A 7,636-nucleotide genomic window follows, 5' to 3' on the forward strand; every position below is an offset into this window, starting at 1 on the left:
ACCTATACCACTGTCGCTGGTCTCTCGAATGCATTTAGCGTATGCACTAAGCCTTTTAAACCACTAAGTGTCCCTAGTGGACGAGTTGTTGAAGTCTCGTGAAGGTTTTGCTTAGAACGTACCTACAAAGTTCTAGGTCAAAATATAAGCTCATATTCCATCAAATGTGACATGTGCAAAACAGTTTAAGCTCACAGCAAAATGGAGATGTCAATCTAGCTATCGAAGGCACAATCCTAGCACTGATAACAAAAAAAGACATGTGATAAGAGTGTAAAGTGTATCTACACATGTGTAAAGAAAGATCTGAAGTTATGACTACTAATCACCAAGAGATAGTTTCTCAGGCTAAGAACTGAGGTCGAAATCTAGCTAGCTGTCCGGACTTTACGAGAATTGTGAATGAGTTGGAGGTATTTCACAATTACTCGCGTTGTACATCAATGGCATACACCCTCCTTGCTTATTACAATGAAACAACAAAAGATGACTCTTTACATGACTCTTATTTACATTGACTATTCTCTTTTTATTTTGGAACAAGAGATGATGGAATTGATAAGTACTTGATTTTTTTGTATTTTTCTGATATTTTTTTTCTGAATATAACATCGTTTTTTTTTTTTTTTTTTTTTTTTTTGAATAAGGAACACTTTTGATACATATACAAAAGGAAACAAAAGATTACATGACACTTTGCAAGAGGTAGCCCTTTTTGATGCACCCAGTTAAATTCGATGGTTGTCTTTCTTAATGTAACCTCCACCTTCTATCCCAACCAACCAAAGAACAAGCTAGTCAAGTTTCGTTCAGTATTCTAAAGTGATTGGCAATCGTAACTTCCTATCAAACACCTTGAAGATCGAGGCCATACATGTATTGGTAGATCGTGCGCGTGCAAATTTCTTATCACTATGTGAATTGTGCTAGAATCAGGGTGCCTAAATATCTAGACTAAGACTCCTAATAAAAATACATATTTGCACAAGAGTCAACATTTCAAGGTAAATGAGCTCCATTTTTATGATTTTTTAATTTTTTTGAATTTTTCAATTTTTTTCAAAAGAAGGAGTTCGTTTTCAATTATGGCAAATTATCATGGTATCTACTCTATACCCCCAAACCTAAACTAAACATTGTCCTCAATGTTTCAAAATATGGAAAGAATTAAAATGCAACATATGGAAAGGGACATGCTGAGTAGAGTAAAAGGAGAGAGAATACCCGATTTCGGCGAAAGCAGAATTAAAACTCCGTTATTCAAGGCAAAAATCCAACATATTTCAGCCGAGATCATATTGGATTAGCAAAATATATACAAAAGGAACAAAAGGGTTTTTAAGAAATTTTATCTACTGGATTATATACAAAAAATTCACCATACACTAACAATCTAAAGAGTTGAGGATCAACCCAAAAGACAAAGTGTAAAGGTTTCAACAGCTTCACACAATAATAATATGGTAGGCATGCAAGTGAAGCTGTGAAACAAAATGAGCTACCCCCAAACCTGGATTTTACAGAAGATATAATTTTGAAAACAAAATCGCGCAGTTTCGGGGGTTCATCATGCAAAAGGTCTAGCTCGAAATGAACTTTGCTAGGGACGGGCAAACATGCAATTTCCAACTGTGGTTCCTCAAAGATATTATATTTGAATGCAAAATGGTCCAAGAGGACTTGGGAAGCACACAGTTCCAAACCTAGATTAGGCATTCTCAGAAAATTGGTTTTACAATATTGGTACAAACCAAATCTAGGTTGGGTGGAAGGCCATCAGATTGTGACTCATGTAGGAGAATAGGTGCGTCATTATCAATCAAATCAAAATCTCCTAAATCATCTACACATGTCACATCATGCTCACAATCATCAATCAAATTAGCAAGTTCACACTCAGAATCATCAACATCATCAACAGATTTGTCCTCATGCATCGGCAATTCAATGGAAATATCACAATGTGACCTAGGTAGAGAATCAGACACATCACTTATATTTTCATGCATAATAACATTAGTGTCTACAGAAGATTCAACTATTCCTATGTCATGCTCATCTTCACAGAATAATTGTACGAATCCCATGTCAATATCAAAATCATATGAATTACAATGAGTATTAGAAAAAACAACATTCATGAAGGTCGAGGGCGAGAAGCCATATGTTATTGAACCAACAGGTTCCACAATATTTTCATGTTCTTCTAACATATCATCATAATCATCATCATGGTAGCATGCATATTGGTCCTCATTAAAAGTGGTGGTGTTTAGTCGATTCATGTTCCTCTAAATTAGGTTCATATTCAACATCATTTACATGAATGGGACTAGACACTTCATTAGGGACAACATACATTTCCTCATGAATTTCCTCCTTTTGTAGGTGAAGCAAAATCTGATCTAAATATGCCTGAATTCGTGATGTAGATCTATCGAAGTTTTGCTCACTGAGTTGAAAGCTTCTGTGGTGGAGTCTAAATTCATGGGAGTACAAAATTCTTCATGTTCAAATTGTGGTGATTGGTACATGTGTGCATGGTCATTAGGGTTTATAAAAGATTGATCGCAACCCTCAAAGGATTGATTATGGTCCCAATGACTACCATTCTCACAATTTATGGGCATTTCATACCTTGGATTTTCTCTAGATTGCCTAAAATTATGCAAAATATGACAATTCTCAACAGGGTGGTCTAAACTACCACATGCGGGACATGCATAGATTTCAGGTTGCCTAAGAAAATTAGATGTGACAGATTCCTCATGTGATTGCATTTCTAAAGCTGCGATTCGAGCTTCTAATTGATCCACAAGAGATGATTGTGTGAGTGAGGCATTAGCAAAATGTTCATTTTCACGTTGTGGCGAATGATGCATGTGTGAATAGTCATTAGGGTTCATGTATTGAGGCTCGGGACTTTGAAAATGTCCATAATAATTCCTATGACTATTGACATCATGGTCTATGGAGGTTCATAACGTGAAGTATGTCCACACGCAAGTTCTCTAAGGGATTTGTTGTATTCCCCAACTGTAGACCAAGATCTAGACATGATTGGGCTCAAAAGCTAAGTAACTATGTTACAAAGCCCAAAATTTGGTTTTTAATGGGTTTGGATTTTTGGGAAAAATTTGGTTTTTAGGGAATGAAAAACATTTGGTTTTTGATGGGAAACATTTGGTTTTTATGGGGATAAGCCCACTGTTTTGGTTGTGCTTTGGTGAGGCAATGGGTTTGGGGAACTGTTGTGAAACAGAGCCCAACTTTCGGCCTAGAGTTTGGGTACACGGCCCACTAACGACTTCAGCAAGCCCAGAAACTAATGAAGCCCAGCTGAGTTGGTAGGTTCAGTTAACCTTGTTTAGGTTGTTTGTTGGGTTTTTGAAACCCAAAATTTTGATAGGGACAATCCCACAGTTAATGCTCAAATACAAACCCAAAAGTTAACTTAAATTACAAGCCCAACAAAAAAATGGAAAAAATTATTACAAGCCCACAAATTAAAAATGGAAGCCCACAGGTTGGGTTCTCTTAATGGGTTTAGGCTTACTTGCTTAAGCACAGCCCAGCTGCTCAGTTTGGTTGCAAAAGCCCAGTTGGGCCTTGGATCATCCTAAGCTTTGGCTTCAATACTTAAGGCCCAGTTGGGCTTGGTTCAAATCAGTTCACTTCACAAGCCCAGTTGGGCTTTATCTTACACCAGCTGCAGCAGCTTCAGCAGGGACTCAGCAGCAGCAGCAGGGATCAGCAGCAGCAGCAGTCTTGGCAGCAGCAGAGGCTGGCAGCAGCAACAGGAAGCAGCAGCAGCACAGGTAGACTTCAGGCAGCAGTTCTTGGCAAGCAAGTCTCAGGAGGGGCAGTTCAGCAGCAACTCAGGGGCAGCCTCAGCAGCAAGAGGCTCTCAGGCACAGCAGCAGCTTCTCCAGCACTTGCCTTGGCAGCAGCAGCAGCAGACAGCAAGGAAGAAAAGCAGCAACAGGAAGCAGCAGCAGCAACAACACCTGTTGGCTCAAAAAGAGAAGTAAGTTTCTTGCTAGAAGCTAAGAAATTCAGCTGCACTACACAGCAGCTACTAAAACAGCAAATTACACTAAAATGCAAGAATGCAATGCATGATGAGTATGCTAGAATGAAACAATATGCAAAAGAGGATGCAATGATGCAAATGAACTAACATGCAAAAACAGCCAAGAAAAATTCAACACAACACAACCAAGTCCCCGGCAGCGGCGCCAAAAACTTGGTAGGCCGGGGACAGTGTATAAAAAATGGAGAAAGTTAAGGCCTACAGTGATACCGCAAGTGCACGGTTTCGATGTAGTGAGTGCACAAGTACGGGTCGATCCACAGGGACTTGGGTGTGTTCATGAAGATTCCTAAGCTAAATGGCAGTGACAGTGCAGTGAGAACAATGAGAAGGCAGTAAAGAGAAAAGCAAAGCCAAGAGGCAGTGAACAGGGCAGTGAAGATGATGAGTGAGCAAAGCAGGAAGAATCAAGGCAATGTAACAAAAACAGTGACAGTGACCAAAGGTCATAGGCAGTGGGTGAGCAGTGGTGAAAGCAAACAAAGCAGATGAAGGGAGCTAGGATCATTAATTCCACCACTAACCTACACCATGTATTCAACGACTACATTCTTGTTCTTGTGATGACATGGGTTAAGATGTGGTCTGCCCTATGTCTAAGAAGTTTCTCCACTAGAGAAATCATCCCCAATAAGACATTGCTCCATAGCACTAGTTATCTGGCTAAGTATAACTAGTCTAAGGCTCAACATGGTCTGGTTTAGCATGATTGGTGGCTGTGTCCACATAGAGATATTCTAACTACAGTGGATACATGGCATCCACTGTGAGAGCAATTTGCAGACATGCCAAAGTGATTATCTCCTAAACATTTTTAACATTCAAGAATGCATATTCACATCACACAGGATAGCAAGTTAAGGCTTCCTTAAGACCCTAGCAATTGAAACTAACACATGATAAAACTGAAATTAAAATTGGAATTAAACTGAAATTAACCCAATTAGGGGGTATCTCGGCTAACCAAGAACACCCTTCTCTCTACACATCAATTGCCTTTTATAGTTTTATAAAATATCCCCAAATTTCGAAACCCTAACTTGCAAACCCTAATTTTTGAATTGAAAATTCCACTCACCTAATCCCTGAATTGATGTCGACCCATGCCTATTCTCTCTTCTCTGCTCCTCTCCATGTCTTCAATTGCGTCTTATAGCCTCACCTAATTTATTGATTTATCACCTAGGGTTTCAGTGGTGAAAAATCAATAAGTTAGATGGCTATAGAGGTAGGGGAGGTAGCTAAGGCGTGTAGGTGGTGTTTGGTGACAGTGGAGGAAGTGGCGATGGCAGGGTGGTGTGGTTCAGCGAGGTGTAGCTGGTGGAGGTGATGGAGTTGCAGAGCAGCTCTCTGCAACAGGGTATGGAGGAGAAGAGGTCGAGTGATTTTGGGTTAGGGGGCGTTTGGCTAGGGGTATAGGGTGTTCGATACTTGGGTGTTAGGCGGGTGCAGCGAGGTTTGATGATCTGCGACAAGGAGCGATGGATGGGAAGATGGTAGGTGGATCTGACGGCGATGCGGAGGCAGGCGATGAGCGACCGTCGGATGAAGAGATACAACGAAACAAACGGTACTTGATGGAGTTAGGTACTGTAGTGTAAGGCGGAGATATCAAACTTCGATGCACAGCAAGGGAGCGACCGTCGGATGCTTCTGAGAACTGATCTAACGGCTGAAGACGCAAGCGGGTATGGATTTGGGTTTTAGGCTTTTGGGTATAGAATATGGGTTTGAGAAATGAGTTTGGGCTTGGAAAACCTTGAGCCCACTTCTTCTTTAAGAACAACTTTCTTCTTCAAGCCCATTTCTATCCTTTTTTTGGTCTTCCGCACATCACTCTTCGCGGCTTCCTTGCGTAATTCCTCCTGGATTTTCACTACTTTTCTGCTCTTTTTGCTCCGCAACTCATCCAATCTTTATTTATTACCTAAAAATGCAAAATTAAGTAAGAAAAATATTTATTCTTGAAAACAATGAAAATACAGAATATGGGATAAAATGTAGAATTAATGCACAAAAGATGAGTTAAATGCCAAGAAAAATATATAGAAATATGCACTTTTTAGCACTCATCAATACCTCTGTTGAACTAATAATACTAAGTAATAAAAGATATCTAAGATCACGATAATAACGAAGAACACAGATATAATGTAAATTGTGCTAAGTTATCATGAGACACGAGAGATTACGTGGTTCGAATTTTGTCTACATCCACGGGGTAATAATTGATTTGTTTATATTAAGTAGTGTTGGTTATATTAAGTAGTGTTGGTTACAATTCATAGGTTGTTTGTAGCAGTTCGCGGGCATGGGCCCAATTCGTGACTAAAAGCTATTTTTGGTCAAGTTGGTGATGTTTCCTTGTCTAGGCAATATGGATATTAATCCAAACATATTTGATTACCATATTAAAATGTTTGTGATAACTTTTAATTCCCGCCTAAGTTAAAATGTGATTTATTCACATAAATAAATATTTGTTAATTAATTATTTATGCATAATATTTGTAACTTAGGAAAGACTCCCATAATTAGGAGAGTCTTGAAAAAGGAAAATAGCCTAAACCCTAAGCTTAGTTTTCAAGCTAACTTTTCACTATAAATAAAGGGTTCATGAGTTTACACGTTTTTCATCCCCTTTTGGAAAATTGGCGTAAGCTTTGCAGGTTGTTTCCATGTCTTATGTTCTTCGTGAACAAGAGTGAGATAAAAGTTTTTGTATTGGGGATCATAGGTTTTTCACCTCTTGTTTATTCTAAGGTTTTCTCTTCTGATATAAAACCATTCAAGAGTTGTTGATCATAAACCCTAGGTTTTGATAGATTTCAGTTTCCGATCGTATACCAACACTTGTTAGTCGAAATCGGAGACTAGAAATAAAAACTTCTACTGAGGCATCTCGTAAAATCCTTGAGAAGTTTTAAACAAGATATCTCTAGATTGATTCTAGTTGTTCTTATTGCAGAGTTATTAGGTTTCTCTTCCTATTTTTGAAGAGTATAATAATCCCTAATCTACAAGTTTGTTTTTGATATTACTTTTACCTAGTAATTGTTTTTATCAAAACAAACACAAGATTTCCAAAACCTTGATTCACATCTAAAGGGAAATCAAACCAGTGTTTTGTGCAAACAAAATATCGAATCGTATCATGTTGTGGTATCTTCTAAATAGAGCCTCGGGTTCTGCTAGAAGATTTTTGTGAAGAATTTCTAAAGAGAATCGGTATTCTGATAGGAGTTCTACAAGTGCTGAAGAAGGTATTACATCTAGTCCGAATAGGTAGTAGGAAATTGGTGTAACAACTTATAATCTGTGTGTGTTTATTCTGGACTAGGTCCCAGGGTTTTTCTGCATTTTCGGTTTCCTCGTTAACAAAATTCTGGTGTCTGTGTTATTTATTTTCCGTATTATATTTTATTTATATAATAGAAATATCACAGGTTGTACGTTAAGATCAATCAGTTCTTGTATCCATCCTTAGCATTGCTGAGTGAATTGATTGACACTTGAAAATTGGTCTTTGGTACCGTTCAAGTT

Source organism: Papaver somniferum, chromosome 6, assembly GCF_003573695.1.
Source record: "Papaver somniferum cultivar HN1 chromosome 6, ASM357369v1, whole genome shotgun sequence".
NCBI lineage: Eukaryota > Viridiplantae > Streptophyta > Magnoliopsida > Ranunculales > Papaveraceae > Papaver > Papaver somniferum.